We start from the raw sequence: 23,727 nt of genomic DNA, 5'->3' as shown, positions 1-23,727 counted from the left end.
AGAATATAGTCTTCCCATCTAAACAACTGAACAATGTATTGTAAAACGAGACTTTTATATAACGATAAACGAAAACAACCTTTAGTATAAAGGCCAACATAGTCGCATCATCCTATTGAAATATCGCTACTTACAAAGCAATACATTGTTCTTAATTTGACTAGCTCTCATTCCAAATGCAAAGTGCCGAAATAAACCCTCAATTATTATCTACTTACATCTACTTGAGGAAGATACCTCAAATCTAAAGGTTTTTCGAAAAGCCATAATTATACGGCACATCTTCAACCGACAAGATAATTGGGATAAGAAAGTATTTCTGCCTAATGAAAAAATGCTTATTTTTTTTCCTTATTCAATCAAGTTGAAAATAACACACTTATCTATTTCATAACTAAACTGAAAATTTTATACAAGGAATAACTTAATGAGAAAAAACATTTAATAAATCGTATGAAAGTGCGCCGTATTACACTATGATTGTGATACAATCTATTCTTAATTATGATACAATATAAGATTATATATACAAAGAAACTAACAACACGCGACTTTTTCACTTAAACTAGGCTAAAATTCAACCGAATTTAAATAAGTGGTTAAAAGTTTTTCTTTTCTCTTTTCTCCCAGTTAGGCTACTTAATATTCAGCGGAAAGAAGTCCAAGCATAAAACGATGCTACGTGTCGAAATTAAACCCTTGTACCTCAATATAACACCTTCAGCCAATTTGTGCCCGTCTGGCATAGCTATAATTATCTCCCCAAAGTACTTGCCAGGAAAGCTCTGATCTATATCTTTGAGATAAAGTTAATAGGCCTTATAATCTTATTATATAATTACAAACCCTCATTTTAAGCTTTAGACTATATCAAGACATCTATAATTTGATTTAAACATAAATACTATTATTTTAAAATATAGGCTATATTATAAAGGCTATTTTAAACTATAGACTATATTTAAACAACATGCTTAGTACATGTGTGCATATGCGTATAAATTTAAAACTTATAAACCTTACTTACCTTACAAATTATCACAATACGATTTACAATAAGTATTCTTTAAGAAAGAAAAAATAAAAAGGAAACAAGTTGTGAAACTTTTCAAATTCTTAATCTAAAGTTTAACTTATTTTAAATGAGTACAATATAGATTTATACTACCAACAGCCTACAACTGCCTACAACTTATTAATTAAGTTAGGCTAAGATCCTACTAAATTTAAAGACGATTTAAATCATAAGTCAAAGGTTGTTCTTCTTTTACAAATAGCCAATTAGTTTTGAGCTAGAAGGAGTTTAAATGCGAAAGAACACTTAACTTATCGAAAGTCAAACTATTATACCTCAATAAGACACCCTCTCGAATTTGTGCCGATTTTGTAAAATGATTGTTTCTCAAAGTGCATATAAAACAATGGCTGTAATGGGTTAGAAACATAGTTACTAGGCCTTACAATCTTATAATACAATAATTGTCCCTACCTTTAAAAACTCCAAATTACATTAACCAAACCATAATTAGATCTTACCCAATTAATGCCATGAATCAAAACCTTAACAATAAAATAAGCCTATCCTTCTATTACATCTACTTAATTAGTAATTTAAGCCTCAAGCAGTATCAAGACACAAGTTATTTCATACTATATGTGTTTTAAGCAAATTTTCCCCTTGGTTAGCAAAATTTTAAACAATTTTAGTTTTTGTCTATTTAGAGTTATAAAGAAGTTTAACGGCGATCCTCTCAAAATACAAGTGCTATTAATTTTTTATATATCTAAATATTTTTATAACTAAATATAATAACTTTAATATAAACATTGCCAATGTCTATCCATCCCCCCCAATGAGAGTAGAGAACATCTTATAGGTCCTGAGTTAACTCCATCCTAGACCTAAAATAAAACTTTAAAAAAAAAAAAAAAAAAAAAAAAAGTCCCTAATAGATTATTAGCGAGACTAAGCTAGTACTTTAATTTGCTAAATGCCTAATGATTGCACCCTTGAAATATTATTATTATATCTTCCAAAAACACACCAATTATTAATTTTCTGACAAAAATTCAACATTTTTGAGAAAAATACATGAGACTTTTGCTACTAGGTTCTCTGATCCACCGAATACGATTGTATGATTTTCGTTGAGATTCTGTGATTTTTAGGGAGTGTTCCCCCCTATTTTCCAAAAAATCCTTGTTTTTCTCTATTTAAAATAGCCCCTTTTCTGAAATGGGCGGTGCCAAAGATCTTCCGTAATGACACTTTAGTCTATTCAGACACAAGTCTTCATTGAAGGCATCTTTAATATTCTTTAATCCCCCAATTTAAAATTATTGATATTTTTTTAAATGGATTTTTTTAACACTATATCTTAATGACAATAGTGTGTTAGCCCCTCGAATCTATCTTCAAAAAACTCCAATAATACTCAATAAATCTCAGCGTCACGCAATCCATTTTTTCTTTCTATAATTGATTAAATATTAATTACAGATAAGAAAGATGATCTTAACATTTTTGATGACCATGTGTATAAGTGCCCATACACAAGATGTCGTAAAGCATGGAATAATATTCAAACACGAAAATTCACTTCTAACTAGTAACAATGCTTGGAAAATTTTTATGAAGCTAGACCCTAAACCATTTGAAACATTGTTCCAACAAGTTATAAGACTAGAGAAAAATACATTTGACCTGAAAGAATCAATTTTTCAATTTTTAAAGTCAGACAAGGGACTACAAACAAGCAAAAACAACCATAAAGAGAAGAAAGAAACATCCCCTAACTTTCCCAAAGTCAAAATAAAAAGAATAGTAGATGATTTTGATGCTAAAATGGCCGAAATCGATAAAGCTATAGGATTCGGAAAAACCATTGAAAAAAGAAAAAGGAGGTCAATTAACGAAAACCAAAACTCAGATATCGATAAAGAGACCCAGGATACAATTGAGCCAATAAAGACCCAACTTAGACAAAGAAAATTTTACGATGGACAATATGCATTATTGAACGAATTGCCCACAGTATGGAATTTCTTCAAAGAACTATGGAATGGACCAAAACAAGTTAACAGGGCTGAGAACAAACAAATACAAGAAAAAATAAATTTATCTGAAATAAAACCAACGAAAGTTGAAACAAGAGATATAACCAGTATTTCCCCATACACACAGCAAACCGCTACAATTGAAACCCAAACAACAAGCATTGTATCTGACCTCGTAACGCGAACAAATAAAATACCAGAGATAATAAGAGGTATAGAAAATGTTGAAGTGGAATCAAATTCCACTAATGGCATCAGCAAGCCGAAATACAAGTTTAAATGCCAATACTTCTGTAGAATAATAAACGTCACAACGGAAGCTACCAAAATCAACACGACCTCCCATGTTCCACGTCTTACTTCTTATACCGAAGAAAGCACAAACGAATTAATGGAAATCCCCAAAAGCACCTCAAAAAAATACGAAACGACTACTTTCTGGAAATACGATACCCAAAACGAGGAAACCACAGCAGAAACTGATTTTACTCCAACAACAATCGAAACTGAACATACCCCAATAACAGAAGTGGAAGAAACATTCCCCTCGTCAAACCCCACGACGACTGACCCACAACCAATAGAGTTAGACACCTCAATATCAGAAATTACTACAAGTACTATCCCTGGTGTACTAATGCCAATTAAAAACGATGAAATTTTAATAGCAGTAAGGCAACCATGGCAATCAACTAGCTGGATATGGACTTCTTCGAAAAAGGGAAGAATACAAGTTAGATGGCAAATCCCTTTTGTCGAGACAGACTATGGTAGAACACGATGTGTGGATGGAGACAAAAAATGTCAAGATGAAGGTCACTGGAGAGAATGTTGGACAATAGATGGTAAAAAAACTTGCGCGCGACTGGCCATGGCTGACGAACCAGCGAAGGATGAATTAGAACCCCTCCTGGAATTAACCATAGAAAATGCTCATAAAATATCAACTCATCAGGCATTCCTTATCTTATATAGACAAAGGTTAGAGGCGTTATTTGAACTATTCAATACGGAAATACAAAAACTTAAACAAAGCACTACACGTATATTCGAAGTATTTTTCCGAAGAAGTAAATATAAACGATCAACAAGTCTAATCCCAATAGTAGGGGAGCTTGCTTCCCGACTATTCGGTTTGTCAACCGAAGAAGATTTGAATATACTAAGAGATAATGTTAAAAGACTCAACACAGCCATGAATACAACACTACATGTCCAAAAAATACAAGCAAGTATCGCCAATTATCAAAAAGACAAAATCGAGGCTATATCAAAAAAAATATCAAGAACAGTCAGCACAATGAACTATTTAAAAAACGAAGTAGACAGAGTAATCTCTGATTCCGGCCTAACGATGGTGTCGCTCGACATTGTTATTATGTCTTTGCTGAACTTAGCCACTGACGTCAGTAAATTTGAATTCGCGCTATTTGAGTTAACAGGAGGAACTCTTTCTTACGACTTAGTGGATCCCTCGGATCTTAAGAACATCCTAAACGAAATAAAGACTCACTTAACATTTGGTCTCCACTTACCAGTAGAACCAGAAGTAGCTAGCTTGTTTTTATATTATACCAAACTAAAGGTGCATATTACCGAGATCAATGAGCAACTATTTGCTGTAGTCACAATTCCTTTGATTAATCAACAATCCATATACGACCTATACAAAATATCTACATTTCCAATCAACATTAAGGAGACAAACTCCTTCATGAGCATCATCCCAGAAGCGGAATATATGTTAATAGATCAAGATAGAAGAAAATACGCGTTAGCAAATATCGAAGAATTAAAAGAATGCGTGTCATTTAAAAATTTGGTCTGCCAACTTACATTACCTATATATAACGTAAAGATAGGATCATGCATGCTAGATCTATTCCTAAAGGAATCGCAGCAACAAAATATTCCTGATTCTTGTGAAGCCTTAATAGGAAATACCAAAAGAGAAACTTTCATTAATTTACGGAACGACTTATGGTTATTTACAGTACCTAAAAAGACGGTAGGAACTCTATCCTGCTATAACAATACAGAAAAAATTGACCCCAGCTATCGAACTGAAATATTATTACAGGATGTTGGGACTATTACAATCAAGCAAGGTTGCAGACTTGTAACTAAAGAAACAACCGTCCAAACACCTCTAATCACAACCAGCACTAACGTCATGAGCCCAAAAATAATAAACTTTCAAGGAATAAACTTGTCCTTCACGATTCCGAATATAAATGATGAAGAATCTAAAACATCCATATGGCCAAAAATAGAAAAGATTAAAGGTACCATGCAATTGACAAAAATAAAGGAAGCATTAGATATGCAAATACCCTTATTCACTGACGAAAACCAAAGATTGAAATACTTGGAGAGCCAATACGGTTTGTTCTCACCAAACTCATGGTATAATATTATAATCACTATATTCATGGTATTTCTTATTTCACTAACAATAAGAGCGCTACTAACAATTAACTATGGGAAACTGCTGAAGAGAAAAAGGATAAATAATGATGCAATTGAAGCACAAGAGATGCATCAATTGAACCCTACTGCTCCTGACGATATTTAAGCCATTTTAACAGGGAGGATGTAATAATCCGGGGAAATTAAGAGGTCTTTCTCCGTACGTAACATCCTTTCCCTACTGTAGAAATATTGTTGGTGTATAACAGCTAGAAGGCTATGATACAACATACTGTATTACTTTTTGGCATATACATCAAAAATACTCTTGGCAGAAAATCTTTATGTAAATATAGACCTCTAACAAGCACGAAAAAATTCGTTCCTATCTTTTTATGTGCAAGAGATTTAAGAGGTCATCTCTTGTAATTTTGCTGATCTATTCCAAGACAAAAACGTTCCAAGGCGTGATAATTGAAAGGCTATGATGCAAAATGTATTACTTTTTGACTAATCACGCATTGGAGGTTCAAAATTTTTTTTTGGATCAAAATATGATCTAGAACATTAAGACCTCTATATAATCTTACATATATATAACCCTCTTTAGTGCCGTGTTTTTATTTTGTACATGTAATCATAATAATATAGTAATAGTGTAATACCAATAAAACTATTTTTAATTGCTATATGACCAATCATACCTCACGTTACTTCAAATGTACCTGAGAATTATTAGAATTTAAAACTCCGTTTAAGAAATCGTACATTCGATTTCACCTTGAATGTGTGAAAAAAAAAAAAAATTATTACTGTTATGCAATTATGTGCTATTATTATGCAATAATGCTTTATGTTGTCATATCACTAGTACCGTGTTATATGTTGACAACATGATTCTGCTTGGAAATTTTTATTACAGAATTTGGCATACTACTAACATTGGACAACAAACGTCATGGTCAAAGACTACAAAACACCTATCATGATTTATCAACCACCGAAGAATGCCCAAGACACGTCTGATTCAACCGGAAAACTATCACCCATCTTTCATTTCTGACTGTACGATGTAGACTAGAGAAAACAAAACATCCAGCCAGCGGGTACGACAACATACCCACGCAAATACACCATTAGTGAACCCAATTCAATATGGAAACCCTCACACACCTAATGAAGTTTTAGAACAGGACATCCTAAGTCCTAATTTTTTAACTTAGGAATCAACTAACAAGTAAGGTGTTAAATAGTACTCCAGTCTATTGAATTAAATTAAGATAACGCCAAAGACAATTAAGATAACGCTTAAATGCAGAAGAGAGCGGGAGCAGGACAGAAGAACTGTAGTACCGGCCGTACCTTTGTACTTAAACTGCTGGGGATAGGTGATTCTGAGTCCCGCGCTTCCCATTTTGTAAAAGCGTAAAAACAAAATCTTTACTTTTGCTAAATGGTGATAAATTAAAAAATGACAATATATTTGTTCAATCAGTAAATAGGGCAAGGACACAAAAATTGTGATTGGTGTGAAACTAATATCCAGAACTAATAAGTGATGAACATTTAAGCCAAATAGTGAATTATAAATTTAAGTAAATAAAAGTGCCAGTGAAAATCTTTTTATATTACGTCGTGTATTTTTATTTTTATTGTTAAAATACCTGGGATCAATTAAAAATCAGATATAACAGTTAAAACTTCAAGTAAAAATGAACAATTGGAACCAGGTATTCGAGTGTAATAACAGTTAATGTCAAGTGTTGTGGTTAAATAATTTTTTTTAGTGCTAGGTGCAGGACATATATATATAAGGTGTAGGAAAATATTTCTTAAATTTTAATCATCATTTACAAGGTTATGGAATTATAATAAAATTTTTATAAACAATAAGGAATAAAATGCAATATTTAAAGAGAGAGATTAGACTGATTGATGGGGACATCAATCTACAATGGGAAAGGGGATATGTAACATATAGACCAGCCCCCCCCCCTCTATAAAATTCAGGACCAAATCCCTCATTCACATCCCCTCAGAAATCCTCAAATATAGGACCAAATCTCTCATCCATACTCTTCTAGGAACTCTTAAATTCAGGACTAAATTTCTCAGTCAAACCCCTTTAGTAAATTTCAATTTGAAAAAGGTTTGAATAAAATCATTTAGAATTTAACAGTTGCTAAATTTAACAAGTCTGCATAATCCTACGCAGTTAGACTACGTGCATTTAGATAAGTGAAAGGTTACTTAACAAGTCAAGTAACCAGTTATTCTGACCCCTGAGTTTTTCAACAGTCTGCATAGTCCAACGCGGTTGGACTATGTGCATTTAGATAAATTAAATGTTACTCAACAAGTTAAGTAACCAGTTATTCTGACCTATGGGTTTTTCTCAAAACCAAAAGAGAAATCCTTGCCAGCTTTTGGATGCGAGACTAGTCACATGATTAAATATTACCAATAGTAGTGGAGGTCAACTTCCGCAGGTCACCAAGCCTGTCCGGCAAGTGCGCGCGTTGGATATATGAGCCCAACACAAGGGCAAATAGTTAGTCTTAAGGAAGGATTCGAATTGTCAAGATCAATTTTGCTCATGTTCACCTTTTCATGCAATAAGTCATTGAAGCTGTTTTGTCAATAGTTGTATATTGTAAGTAAATAAACCTTATTGTATTTAATCATCTTTTGTCTATGTATTAGGGCATCAGGTTCAGTTCCTCTAGCTTTCAGGTACGGTCCCAAGGGAATCTATATTTGTTTCAGGAGACCTCAAACAACACTGAGATGTTTCTGTCTCCCAGGTTACCGGGGATTATATACGAAGCCTTTTTATTTTATTAATAATTTAGCTCCCATATCCACATCAAGCTATTAAGACTTAGAAAAGTCCCAAGCAACGCAAAACCCCCTTTAAGATAAAAGTACAACACAAACTAATTATTTAACAAAACCACCCCGTAACAAGGTTTTCACCCTTTTTTAATCAAGATAGTTGAAAGTTTCCTATCTGAATGAAAACAGAAGACCAAATACAAAAACAAGCTGTCAAGTACAATGACCCTAATATGTGGTATACCTTAGGGAACTAAGCTAGGTCCTACCCTATTCTTGTTACTTTGCAACATGATAGCTACATGGCAAGAAGATTGTGCAAAGTTTGCAGACAACTTAACAATGATAGTACTACAGAAGCAGAACGAAATCCTAGACCTGCAGGAAATGGTAACAAGACCAGAGCAAGATTTTTCAGCAAAAAAACTCACCATAATTAGAACAAAATCAAAAATAATGAGGATTTCATTTTTAAAGCATAGGGTATCAGATTTACTGGAAGTGGGTATACCAGTGGTTCAGAAAATGAGAATTCTGGGTTTCATTTTTAACAATAGATTGACATGGGATGACCATATAAATCATTTAATTTCCCAAATTATCCCTCTACTAAGGTCTATGGCAAAATTAAACTGGTTTAATCTAAGCAAAGGTACAATGCTTACTTACTACAACACTCAAATGAGACCAATTCTAGAATATGCATTGCATGCCCAGTCCGGCACGCTTGTCTCACAAAAGGTCAAACTAACAAACTTTAGGGTATAAAAAAGCATCCATTGCAAGTGATTTTGGGGGATACACTGTTACATTATGAAGAATGTCTTGTTCTAACAGGTCTAACAATGCTTGAAACAAGGAGGCACAAACTTCTACTGGGCTTTGGACATAATATTACACAAAACAAGCACAACACATGGCACAGCAACAAGCTACAGCCATACAACCCCCAGAGTAACACAGCAATACAGGAAATCATTCCAACAATATTTTACCACTCATTTTAATTTATAGTTTTGTATATTCTGATTATCTATTTTGATATTCCACAATAAATTGTTGGTCATTGTCAAGTCCAGGAGCGTTTTTTCCTCTCCATTTGATTCTGTGGTCTCCAATTGCCTTTCCTGTGCTCCTTAAGACAAAGTCCATAAAAATGATCCAGAAAAAGGGGGATAGAACACAACCCTGCTTAACTCCTGATTTAATACAAAACCAGTTTCCAACCTTATTTCCTACCTTAACCACAGCAGTATTATTCTTGTACATAGCACAAATCAGTTTAATGTATTTGTCCAGTACACCATATAAGGGTACTGCCATAATATATATATATATATATATATCCCCATGCCATGGTATCCAATGCAACTGCTTTAGTTGCCCTCCCCCTAGAAACAACTTTGTCGTGATCTAAAGATGTCTAAAATATTTATTTGGGCCCTCTCCTCTGCCTCATTTATAAATTATCAGTCATATAGACACAAATAAATAATATAAATATATGAATAATAAAATATAATAATTACGCTTATTTGAACCAAGCTTAAATCAAGGATTTTCCTTGGTATTGACTTGTTTTCAAGCCTGTTTCAAGCATGTTTACCATTTTGCAGGCTTAAAACAAATTTGAATAAATATCTTGTCTAAAAATTCAAAGTGAATTCTTTTGTCAAAAATTTCAAAGTTACATTCTTTTTTCTATAAAATACAAGCTTTGAGTATGGTTTCAATTTGTTTGTTGTTCTTGCAACTGCATAGATGAACGTTTTTATTTTGCAAGTAAAAGAGATTCCGGTGTTTATGACTGCAAACAAACTGCATATGAAAATCCTTGTTATACCAGTTCTATTGCAAAAGTATAATACATTTTTTAGAGGAGGTCACATCCCATAACAAAACAAGTATATAAGGGCTGGAAAGTTTTGAGTAGATATAGTAACATCTACATTAATGCAGGATAGACAGTAAAATCTTAAGTCTGACATACTTTATTTGAATTTGTCTGTAAGTACTGAAATAAAATTATTGTTATTTACTTGCTCTTGTTTATACATTCAGGCACCAGGCACAGTTCCCGTAGTCTTTGATTATACTCTCAAGGGAATCTACATGACTTGGGAGACCTGAACATTACTAGAATGATTCAGTCATTGAGAATCTTTGGGTTTATTAACAGTATCCTTCAGTCCTAACTCCTCACCCATTTAGCTCCCACAACATCACCTTAATTTAAATATCCATGTGTTATACCAATACTATTTCCCCCAACATTCAAAGATTTCTTTTTTCTATAAAATACAAGCTTTGAGTATGGTTTCAATTTGTTTGTTGTTCTTGCAACTGCATAGATGAACGTTTTTATTTTGCAAGTAAAAGAGATTCCGGTGTTTATGACTGCAAACAAACTGCATATGAAAATCCTTGTTATACCAGTTCTATTGCAAAAGTATAATACATTTTTTAGAGGAGGTCACATCCCATAACAAAACAAGTATATAAGGACTGGAAAGTTTTGAGTAGATATAGTAACATCTACATTAATGCAGGATAGACAGTAAAATCTTAAGTCTGACATACTTTATTTGAATTTGTCTGTAAGTACTGAAATAAAATTATTGTTATTTACTTGCTCTTGTTTATACATTCAGGCACCAGGCACAGTTCCCGTAGTCTTTGATTATACTCTCAAGGGAATCTACATGACTTGGGAGACCTGAACATTACTAGAATGATTCAGTCATTGAGAATCTTTGGGTTTATTAACAGTATCCTTCAGTCCTAACTCCTCACCCATTTAGCTCCCACAACATCACCTTAATTTAAATATCCATGTGTTATACCAATACTATTTCCCCCAACATTCAAAGATAACTCACAGTAATATCCATCAAAAATATACCCTTTCAGTAACATCAGTTTTCCATAACCCCCCCCCCCCCATAACAACTGCACAACAGCAACTATGGATAGTGTGCAAGATGGTTCAGAAAAACAAGTAGCATCAACCTCCTAGAAACAAACTCTTATGAAAATTTTGCATCAAAAATCAGTGAGTTGTTGAATGGGACAAACAGTCCTTCTTGTATTTTCATAGCTTGTTGCCTTATTCTTTGTGAAGTCTAGACTTGAAAAAGACAGTTGTAGCCACAGTCAACATTTTGTCTTGAAGGTTATTCCAGGTATTAATGACATATTCAACAAAATACTTTTGTTGCATTTGTGTCTTTACAGTATGTTTAGAAAGTTTTTGTGGTAAAATTCCAGTTGAGTGACTTCCTGCTTTCTCAGAAAGGGGCTAAATTAGGAAAATGAAACTTTCAGGGATGGGTCTACAGGCTAAAGTATATCCCAGGAAGGTATTTTAAAGTACCCGCCTCCACTCCTTCTCCTTCTAGAGAGCCCTGAAATTTGCCTACATGACAGGGGTATACATATTAAAATTTTGACAAAATAACAATTTAAATTAATTTTCAGTTACCAGTTGCTTTTTCTCAGCCTTTACTTCCAAAAATACAATTTTTGTTATTTGAGTAGAATTTCTGAGCCATATTAATGTTTTTTTTTTACAAAATTTAGGAAATGTATTTGCATATCTTTAAAACCTTATAAATTGGGATTGAGCAAAGTTGTGAAGCTGAAAACAATTTTGTTGTACTTTATTAAAGCAGAAGATCTATTTTGCAGGGTTTCTCTTTTATAACATACATATTTTTGAAGGTCATAAAAGGTCAGGGCCCTCTAGAGGGAGAAGGAGTGGAGGCAGGTACTACAAAATACCTTCCCAGGACATACTTTAGCCTGTAGACCCATCCCTGAAAGTTTCATTTTCCTGACCTAACACATTTCTGATATAGCAAGAAGTCAATCAACTAGAATTTTACCAGTTTTTGTGAATGGCCTCTTGTATGGTGCTGACTTGCATGTTTTGTGATGAGGGTAATGTTTGGTAGATATGTAGGTCAGCATCATGTCACCAAACTGGTATCTAAAGATGGGTTTTGGGAGTTGTAGGGGCTCTAACCTCTTATTGAATGGCATATTTTGCAGACCACTTATACATTTTGTGGCATGCCTTTGAACACCTTCAACTAGGCTAGCATCACTCTTATAGAAGGGTCTAATTATGATTAATTGCATTGCCCAGCAACTATGGTAATAAGTAAATAATAAGGTAGCTAATATTTGAATATTGTAGGTCAGTATCCTTCAGAAAAGGATAAGTAAGATTTATGTGCTGTAAAAGATCTTCCCGCATGTCAATGAGGTGCCTATTCCAGAGTGATATACTCCTGACTTTCATTTAGGACTAAACTATTCAGGTCAACTTCTTTCCAGGATAGAAGAAAGCCCTAATCTAGGATTCTACCCAGAAGCAACATTAAAAATAGCAAAATTAAACATAGCAATTGAATTGGAAATGTTCACAATTATGGTCTCTTCAGAAGGAAAAATAACAATAAAATAGAAGTAGCCTATCCAAGAGGCCTATCATTTGATTCCATAGACTAGGCCTGAAGTTACTTTATTTCCAAAAATCATATATTGCATTCAAATTTCAGGCAATACATGCTACTATTCCCTACCCCCCCCCCACCAATAATACTCCAAGATATAGCCCTAGGCTAGAATATGAACAAAACTGAAAGGAAACACACACACAAAATATCTTTGCCTTATAATATTTGGCATATTTATATGCATCAGATTATAATGTTTCTGCTTATTATTATCTACATTTCAAACCATTTTACATAATGCACAGCCAAACAATTCTATTGGAGTTACTCATATAAAATGGGTTGAATCAAGCTAATATTAGAGCTACCAAAACAACAAAAGAAATACGTTATTATGACTCTATATAGGGCCATGAGGGGGAGTAGACGTGTTTAAATTTTCAAATTTGAGCATATAAAGCAAAATGAAAACGGATATTGCCATAAATGACTTTTACCGAAAATGAGCCCCTTTCCGTTGAAAATATCGGAAAAAAAAAACTTTTTTTTAATTAAGTGGTTGCAGTGAAGCAAATTTTGCTGAGAAAATGCCCACTGTCCCAGTTAAAACCACTGGTGTTTTTCAATGGTGCCAGATGATGGATATTAAGAGGGCAAGTTCTTTTCAAATTCTGTCCTACTCGAAAAAACGCTACGAAAATGCACATAAACTAATTTTTGATGAGTTTTTTCACAACTGTTGTTTAACCCACCCCTCTAAAACCAAACATTCTGGATATGACATTTAAAGGTGATGAGAGTGGTACTAGAGGGCAAAAAAGAAGTCTTGGAATCCAGGAAGTTGTTGTTTTAAGTTTCTTCAACAAAATACAGAGAAAAAACCTTTTATCAATGACGTAATCACGAATAAATTGTTTTTAATCTAAGATAGGATTAAGAAAATTTTCTTGTATGAAATACAGCCCCCTCCCACCTCCAATTAAAGCCAATCTTACTTTTTACCATTGTATATGAAATTTTCAAATAACTTCCCAATAACTAATACCCTAAATAAACAATAACCGAATTTTTTGACTTAAACACCTACTTTAGAACTGTGGTGAGTCATGTTATCAACCAAAGTAATCCCGTGTTCAGTGTCAGATTCTGATATTTGGACCAAGGAGAACGATTCGTCCGTCGTCGGACTTGTTAAGGTGCCAAAATGACCTCATAGTTGTCATTGATGATAAACAAGTTCTTTGTTTTTTGAAACTTAAAGCTACAGAGGTGTTCCAATATTAAGCTAATTAATTTTGCAAGTATATTTTACTTTATTTATTTAAATTTGACATTTTTCTTTATAAACTGTTATTAATTTTTTTTTCTATTTTACTGAGACTATGCTATTGGTAGTTTCAAAATTTTCATTTTCAAGGATTTTATCTTTGGTATAAGAAAAAAAAGCAAGCCTAGATAAGACTTTTCTGTTTTCATTGGAAAACGTCTGGACCGAACCGCTTATCCATCTGCGATAGGAGGCCTTGAATTTTGGAATGCATTATAGGGTAATTTCTAAGCTTCGTCAAAATTGGTTGATTTTAAAGTTTTACGAATAAGAGAGTTGCATCATTTAGGTGACTAGTTTTTGCTAACTGTTTTTCACGGTTTAGCATTACCCTACGAAATTTGTCAATTATAAGTAGTATCTGGAGAAAACAGAGGGTCGAAAATTTATAAGATGTTCTTAGGAAAATGCTCAGTAATATTACATCTATTTTGTATATTGCCTAGAATAACCCTTTTGTAAAGTTTTTTGCATTAGCAATTTTGACGTTACAGTCTCCCAAGACTTTTAGAGCCATCTCAACCTTTTTTTTCATTATAGTCCTGGAAAGAGGGATTGAACCAGTTCAGTCTGCCAGCTATCTGAAACGATCCGTAGGCAATTTCACTGGAAAAGATATGGCAAATTTGCATCCGCTTTTTGGAGTGCCCATGCTTCAGTACCATACTTGACCACTGTCATCACTGTAATTTCCAGTATTCTAATTTTGGTTTGTAGACTTATTTTCCTATTCTTCCAAACTTTTCTTAACTAAGGAAAACACCCTTAGCATTGGCAATACTACTTTAACATCTTCACTGCTCCCACCGTCCTGGATGATAATACTACCAAGGTAAGTGAAGCTGCCCACCAGATCAATCGTTCCGTTACCCAACGTTAGCTTTTCATCTTCACTTATTCCTAGCCTTAGTGATTTAGCCTCCTTAAAATTATTTTTCAAAGCTCTTCTTGAACTCTGAACTAACAAAACCATTAAAAGCTCATTCATTTTGCTTAAACTTTCATCGGGGATGCTTAAATCGTCAGAATAATTTAAGTCCAGAAGAGTACTCCCTCCCCATTTGATTCCCCGCTCTGCAATTGCCGTTCCTGTGCTCCTTAAGACAAATTTCGTCAAAATGATCCATAGAAAGGGGGATAGAACAGATTCCTGCTTGAATCCTGATTTAATATAAAACCAGCTGCTAACTTCATTTCCTATTTTAACCGCAGCAGTATTATTCGCTACACTTTCATCAGGGATGCTTAAATCGTCAGAATAATTTAAGTCCAGAAGAGTACTCCCTCCCCATTTGATTCCCCGCTCTGCAATTGCCGTTCCTGTGCTCCTTAAGACAAATTTCGTCAAAATGATCCATAGAAAGGGGGATAGAACAGATTCCTGCTTGAATCCTGATTTAATATAAAACCAGCTGCTAACTTCATTTCCTATTTTAACCGCAGCAGTATTATTCTCATACATAGCACTAATCACTTTAATGTGTTTGTCTGGCATACCATAAAAGGATAAAGCCTTTGCTAAAGTTCCTCTATCAACAGAATCAAACGCTTTGCTTATAATCTATAAAACTGAGGACCAAAGGAGTTTGACAACTTTGGCAGTTCTCAATTATTAACCTAAGAGTGAAAATTGGATCGACACATCCCTTACCTTTTCTAAAACCACACTGTTCTTCTCTTAAAACTTTGTCTACTGCATCTCTAAGTCTAAAAAGTACCATATTACTAAATAATGTGCTACCTACAGAGACCGGACTAATGTCTCGATAATTACCACACTAACTCTTATCACCTTTCTTATACAGTGGTTTGATCAGAGTTTTCCTAAAACCGTTAGTTACTTCCCCTTTTTCAAAAATCCTATTCAAAATCTTCAGTAACTTATTTCTAACTACAGAGCCGCCATATTTAAGAAACTCATTTAACACACTATCAGTACCTGAAGCCTTATTATTTTTTAATCCTTTTAGTATTGTCTCTAATTCTTCCTCACAAAACAAATCTTCCTTCAAATCTATGGTATCACTAACTTTTCATTTTCCTCTACATCTTTTTTTCCTCTGTATCTCTTTTCCTCTTTTCGTGTAGAGTGACATTACATAGCGATAAAATGCAGTAATAAAAACTATTTCATGCTATACTTGCAATATTCGGTTTTATGAAAAGGTTTTGGCAGCGTTGCCATCGATTTAAGATAGTTTTCACCTATTTTTAAGCTAAAATTGTTCTACAACAGAATAATTTGCACAATCTGAACGGAAGATTGAAAATTTGACTTTCAATTTCATAAGTCTATGCATTTGTAACATCTCACTTGCTTTTTTGGGCTCAGACGAACAAAACTTTATACGTCTTTAAAAAAAAAGATCAGTTTGCTGGCAATTATTAAGTGGAAGCACCACAAACATATGAATAACACTCATCACCTGCACATTAATGAACAACAAAGGACAAATAAGTTGTGATAGTCTTCTGACAGTTTTTCCTGGTACCCTAATAGAACCAATACATTGTCTCGAGTAAATCCTGCTTATTTTTCCCTTTGAAATTCCACTTTCTTGAGAATTTACTTTAGTTTTTGCCCGTTGTCTATCGTTGGCTGTACACTTGATCAAAAGAATTTGTATCCATATGATAAAAACAACTATAACCAGGCTTTTTTGTTAGTCAGGTTACTCTTGCTGTCAACTATTAAATAAAAAACAACAAGTTTTTTTCCACTGAAGATAAGGAGCAATATAAAAACGAACAGAAATTATTACGTGTATGAAGGAGATTGCCCCCTTTTCAACACCTCGCAATTTACGCTAAAGTTTTTAAGTACTTTTAAAAAAGCTTCCTATTGTTCTAATTAAACGACCCTTGTGTTTCAGGAGGCGTTCTTAAAGTATTGGGACAAAATTCAAACTTTAGTGCAAGGAGCCAGGGTTGAGGATGGGGCGATCCTTTAATTTCTGATCGTTTTTAAGAAATACTATGGAAACCTGGCCCCACCTCCCCAGAGATACCCCCTTCCCAAAAAAAATATCCTACAGACAATTCAATCCCAGAGAAAATGTACCCTGGACAGTTAGCCTTAACAACTCCACGCGCAAAATCGAGACAGAAAAGAGAAAGCAAGAAATTTAAAAGGGATTTTATATAGGAGTTCTGGCAAATTCCCCTAGCGTATGATTTCTCCTGACAAGTTCACCCCCTGGAATCTTCCCTGTCCATAGGAAATTCCTGCGTGGAAAAACCCTCAGCAAAAAATTTGCCTCCTCCCCAGCTGAAAATGTATACATACTTCACAATAATAAATACTATTTGTAAGAAATGGACAAGTTCTTATGACTTGAAGACCTTTTCCCTGGGCCTTTGGGGCAGGGGGGGGTCATACTATATTCAAAAGCACAGTTATTGGGCCTTCCAACTATGATGAGCAAAAGGGCTATCTCAAAATTTCGATCGGATGACTTTTGGAAATAAAGGGGTGGGGGAGGGGGACAGGTTGGCTTCCAATCTTTTTGGTCACTTAAAGAGGGTACTAGAACTATTAATTTCCGTCCGGATGAGCCCTCTCACGACATTCTAGGACCACTGGGTCAATACGATCACCCTTGAAAAAAAAATAATAAATAAACACACATCCGTGATTTTTCTTCTGGCAAACAATACAAAATTCCACATTAGCAACAAACTAATCTATAAGGAATTTCTCTGTCTTACACAAGCTTTAATATCAGTAACTTTCAGTATTCAATTAAAGTTACCTTAAAAACTTAGGCAAAAAATAAATATTATCTTATGATAATATCATAAGTGCAAAGTCATTACACAGCATACACATATATTGGATTGATCTACCATTTTCGTCTCACCTAGTATCACTCGAAATGAAGAACCAAGAATTCATATAATTCATTTTGAGATACCCATTTTGTTCAATGTAATTGAAAGGTCCGGAAATTATAATTGTCTGGTTCATTCAATTGGAAATTGAAAGGGCTAGTGCCCTTTTTAATAGTAAAGTGACTGGAGGGAACCTAACCCCCCTCCCACACCCACCTTTTCCCAAAACCACCCAATCAAAATTTTGAGATAGCTATTTTGCTCAGCGTAATTGAAAAGTCAAGAAATTATGTCTTTGAGGATGATAATCCTCCCTGAGCCCTTAGGGTAAGGGCTGTGTTATGCCCTGGGGACATATAAGGTATATATAGAACGGGTGACCGCATAAACTTCAGATTGGGCTCCTTGGATGGATAATCAGAAATTCTAGTGCCGTTTTTAAGATTCAGAGTGATTGAAGGGTGGATACCCCGACCACAGAAATTTTGAGATGGCCATTTGTTGTCGTACAAACTTGGGAAAGAGCACATTCGATTGGAAATTGAAAGGGCTAGTGCTATTTTCAACTGTAAAGAGTGATTGGAGGGCAACTAGCCCCTCCTCCCATACCTGCTATTTCTCCAAACATATCCAAGCACAATTTTGAGATACCCATTATGTTCGATGTAATTGAAAGGCCAGGCAATTATATCTTTGAGGATGACGACCCCCCCCCCAAAGCCCTCAGGGAAAGAGCTCTAAGTTATACCCTGGGGACATATAAGATATTTTAGGCAGCGCAACAGCGTTGTCTAAGTAAAAAACTTTGTGGGCACAATGCCCTTTTGACAGTCAAAAGCGATTGGAAGGCAAATAACCACACTCCCACACTCACCATTTCCCGAAGCCCATCCACTTCAAATTTTTAGATAGCCATTTTTTTCAACGTAAGTGAAAGGTCTGGAATTATGTTTTAGAGGATGACATCCCTCCCCCTCCCCAGAACCCTCACGGAAAAGGGTTGAAAGTTATGTCATGGGGGCATATAACATATATATAGAAAGGGTGATCGCATAAACTTCGGAGGGTGCTCATTGGATTGGTAATCAAAAGTTCTGTTTTTATTTCAGAAGGCTATTGATTTAAATGTAGAGAAATCTACATGGGTGTCGTACTTGATAGGGATTAGTGAGACAAAGCTGGGAAGATCAAGGTCTATGTTGGAAGCAATAAGTCAGGTAATTCTTCTCTTTTTTAGGATTAATGTTTTTTTTTAGTTAAGAAAACTTTAGGTAACTTCCTGTTTCATTGGTGGCTGCTAGACAAAAAGGAATGTATTTCTAAGCCGTAGCCCTACAACGGAGTATTATTGTATAATATACTAATGTTATCTTGCTGATTTACAACATATAATATTTAAGCATTAGGAGAAACTACAAGTCTGGATTAAGGAAGATTTTAAGGAGAAATAGTAATTTTCTAATTGGAATCACTTTTAACATTTTAATTCTTCCCAAGCATAATTAAGATCGTTGACATCCTGTAAAATATTGTCAACAATTTCAAGTTGTTTACCTTGGAAAAGCAGATACATACTATCTCCAGTACCAGCTGATTAACTAGAATTTAGAAATTCAAAGCTTTGGTAATTTTTTTTTGTCTCAAAGTTGTCTAGGCTGTACCGTTCCACCCGAAAACTAAAGCTGTAACCTTCCATTGCCATCGTATTTAACTTTGATGCAACAATGCCATAAGCACACTTTACTGCAGGATCCACAGATAAATTATTTTGTCATCATTTTAACATCAAATATTGTCATTTTGAATTTTCTCCATCCCTACATTTAAAATGAAACACGTCCACATTTATGGTCTCATTTTTTTAATTTTCAACATTTAAAAATGGGATCATTACCTCACCTAGATCATCCCACCTATTTACCCCATTTTAAATGAAGATTTCCGACATTTTTACAATTTTCCATCCTGAGTTTCAAGATCAAAACAAGTCAACATAAGAATTTGATGAATTCGTGAAATAAGAGTTTAATTATATCCGTTTTTTTTCTTTACTACTGATAAAATGTAATAATATAATATTTAGTGCTAATTTTAATGCATGTTTTATTTTCTAGGACACAGAAATTTATATTAAACAGATAGGAGAGGGTATTTCCTATTATGAAGTTATTCAGAAGATTGTTGTCCATATAAATATTGAGGAATTCCTTATAGGTATAGTCACGACATCGGAAAACAAAATACAATAGTGAATGAAAGCCGCAGCTTTTGGTCATCAATTCATGCACTCTCTTCTGGTTTTGAACTATAGATTTCTTCTTGCTTTCAATAAAGTTCTTGGTATGAGGGGTGTAAAATATATATAGGAGGCCAAGATAAAAATTAATACAATTCCTGTATTAAAAATTAATACAATACTTGTCGCTGGCATAGCCAGTGACAAGTATTTTTCATATTCGACGGACTACTTTTATCAATAATAATAGTACGGTTACACTCTGAATTTTTTCAAGAAAATCCGAGTATATCCAAAAGGATTTTGATGGAAGTGAAGCAAAAATTATCTTAATGGATTTAGTTTTCTTTTAATTAAGTTAAACTTGAATCAAATCCTTTTTGAAATTTCTTCTTTCACAGTTTATCTTGAAAATTGTACTCTCCTTACTTGTATGCACATTTTATACCGTGAAGTAATAAGGGAATACCCGGTCCAGTACCTGGTGAGAGGATTCAAAAACTTTCATGTAGGCCGATTACGAGAAAACCTAACTTATGACTTTTATCCATGAGACTGTTGTGTAGTGAGTGTAAAACTCTTCACATAAGTAAATCCTTGCGGTTTGCAAACCCTTGCGTAAGCCCCAACAAAACAGTGTCGTTGATCTTAAAAACTACATCATTGACAAGGTCGTTTGAGTTACCATAAGGAAACATTAGACTAACGTCTTGGAGAAGGTCCTGTGGAAATTATGGATTTTTGAGGGGGACTAAAATTGTTTTTTACGCACTTGTCTAGTCGCTTGGAAAATGTCCTTAGGGAGGGCGTGCTAGTACTTGATGATCCCTTCGTCATCTTCACTTAGATTTGCATAAGTAAACAATAGCCCTTTCCAAACTAAGACGTAACAGCCACATGTGGACAATAGACCAAATACACAGGACACTAGAGTCTTAAAAAATGTCTTAGGGAATCGGCGTTAACCCTTCTTCCTGACCTTAAACCACTACAGAAGAAAAGAGCAGTGGCTATGGGGTTCCTAAGATATACTGTTAGCATACTACTCACTCTTTTTATTTCTGATTTGCCAATAATCACATGAAGTTTATTTTAGCTCTTGGACTCATAATTTTTTTGCGGGTTAAATTTCTATTGACCATTTGTTACAATTGATTGGCGTTTCTTTTACTTTTGTCTTGTTATATAATTTGTTTCTTTGCTTTGCCTTTTCTCTTAGGAAATGAAGCAAATTCGGCTTTATTAGAGATTATGATGGGCTTTTGAAAATAAATATTTCCTTATCTAAAAACCCCTTATCTGAAATATCCATTGCCCTGAGGGCTGTGGAGATGTAATCTTCAAAGACATAATTACTGGACCTTTTAACTACGCTGAATAAAATGGCTATCACCATTATTAAAATTTTGATTGGATATATTTAAGAAAATGATGGGCAAGGTAGGTTGAGGGCTGGGGGAGGGGTATCTAATAACCCTCCAATCACTTTAGTTTATTAAAAAGAACAATAGAACTTTTAATTTGCAATTGAATGATCTCCTTTTAAAATTGTACGGCAATTCCTTTTTTTACGATGTGCCCAATAAAAACTTTAGATGCTCCCATGGCATAGTGTACAATCCTTGCCCCGTGGACTATTGGAGAGGGCGTATATTCATTTAGATTTATGAAAGTTGGCATAAAAACTTGATAATTATGTTGAAATGAAATTTGAGAATTGCTATCTCAAACTAGAGAAAGAAGTACTATATGACTCTTTCTATGTGACATTTGGGTTCACAGTAAACTTGATAAAGTGTCTACTATTTTCTTAGTGAGGGCATTAGGGATGGTTAATAAAGCAAAAAAGGAAGAAATACAGACAAAACCAATTGAAACTAACCATTAACTAACAGCAGGTTTCAATCTTGAATATTACTTGATTTAATTTTGACAATTGAATCAAAATAGCCAAATTACCTTTACAGCCGATAAGAAATGTAGTGGACTTTTTTATACAGTAACCAATGAAAAACTCGATATCAGCTCACAGAAAATTCACAGCAAATATGCTGGAATATTCTTTTGCCGGCTATTCCATAGTTTTAGTGCTTGATCCATTAAGCTTGGAATATTTTCTTAAACAGAATACAGCATTGCAAGTTGCTGATTAACTTAAAATTTTTATATACGTTGTCATCGGACTTGTGTTAGTTGGCAAAAAAAGTTTTTTTTTTTTAATTTTTCTATGAAAGCTTTACCGGTTATTATTTTTCCATGTCACTGTAATTTTCCCAATATTTCTTTGGCTCTTAGGATACATACAAAATATGTCTTTTTTCATAATGTTTTTTTATATCTTATTTTATCTTATGTGCAAAAATGTGTGGAAAATTTTTGTCGTTTTTATATATTTTTGTGAAGGGAGAGGGTTGTAAATCTTCCCTGTTTGAGTAACTTGTCTAAAGCATTTGACAACTTTTTTTTCTTTTTCCTTTTCTTTGGGTGTACTCAATTTATCCATTTTTCTTCCATTTTCCTTTTTTCGAGAGAACTTATTGAAATTCTGTAAAAAAAAATTATAAATTTTTTGTTTTTTGTGTGTTTGTCCTTCCAAAAGAAAGTTTGAATTTTGGTTTCAGAAAACGATAATCTTATTTTGATGTTTGATATAGAATTCTTGACAAAGTAAAAAGAACCAAACAGCACTTTTTCATCCTGTTTTAAAATGGGAAGTTTGAATTTTGCTTACAAAGTGGATGTTGTTTAAGCTTTAATACAGATTTATAAACCAATACTGAAATTACTGCTTTAATATTACGACGAATATGGCTGATTTTCATTGACAATTAGCAAGAAAATATAAGCATTAAATAGTTTAAACATTAATATGGAAAACTTTCTTACATTAAACTTTCAATATAAATTTTAGTTAAACTAGGAAATCTAAACCAATTTACCAGCTTCTTAGTCAACTCGCTGCATTCTTGCATACAGAAAAACTGATTCGGGTTTAATTATGACTGGGTTTTTCTTTCTTTTTAAAGATAATTTTAAAAACTTCCTCAGAATAGAAGCTATTCAAGGAAAAATAACGAGATATATTAAAAAAAAGACAAGCCGAAATAATATCAAATGGAATTGAAAGTGCCCCTAAAGATCACGGGGCAAGGGCTTTACCATCTGGAAGCAGACCATTCATTGATCCTTGGTTTTTGAAAAGGTTTAGGGAAATGAAGGTGTAACCTTAGAGAAAACTAGAGAGAGATTTCAAACAAAACCAAACACACTATATCCCTACCAACTGTCAAAAGGGCCTATCACAAATATTTAAGATTTTTAGGTTGAATCGTTGACTCATATCCAATTGACTTGTGTGGAAAACGAGAGCCTAAATTCACTTTGACTCAGATGTGACCTAAGCCTAATAAGCCCTCCCTGTCTAGAGGTTCAGAAACGGTGACCGTGTCTTAGGATTAACACATAACTACCAAGTCACCTGGATTCGCAGGCAAAAAAGGCAACCTAAACTTAGGTTGAACTTTTGCACCTATATTTAGGGAAACATCGAAGAGTGATCGGAGGGCAACCAG

The 23,727-nt window shown here is 34.0% G+C and overlaps 1 protein-coding gene across 2 annotated transcripts in view; it reads right to left on the bottom strand.

Annotated features, from left to right (window-relative positions):
* Window positions 1-23,727, bottom strand: part of LOC136039385 (uncharacterized) — a 180,105-nt gene that overhangs the window by 128,554 nt on the left and 27,824 nt on the right. Inside the window, exon 1 of one of the 2 annotated variants that reach the window (XM_065723064.1) lies at window positions 13,150-13,226. The exons of the other annotated variant lie outside the window; for it this stretch is intronic. The gene's annotated coding sequence lies outside the window, so the exon portion shown is untranslated. Of the gene's footprint in view, window positions 1-13,149; window positions 13,227-23,727 lie in introns of those variants that run through there. 2 annotated transcript variants of the gene reach the window in all.

Source organism: Artemia franciscana, chromosome 19, assembly GCF_032884065.1.
Source record: "Artemia franciscana chromosome 19, ASM3288406v1, whole genome shotgun sequence".
Lineage (NCBI taxonomy): Eukaryota > Metazoa > Arthropoda > Branchiopoda > Anostraca > Artemiidae > Artemia > Artemia franciscana.
Note: the sequence above shows the minus strand (reverse complement) of the source record. Positions and strands in the feature narration are given on the sequence as shown.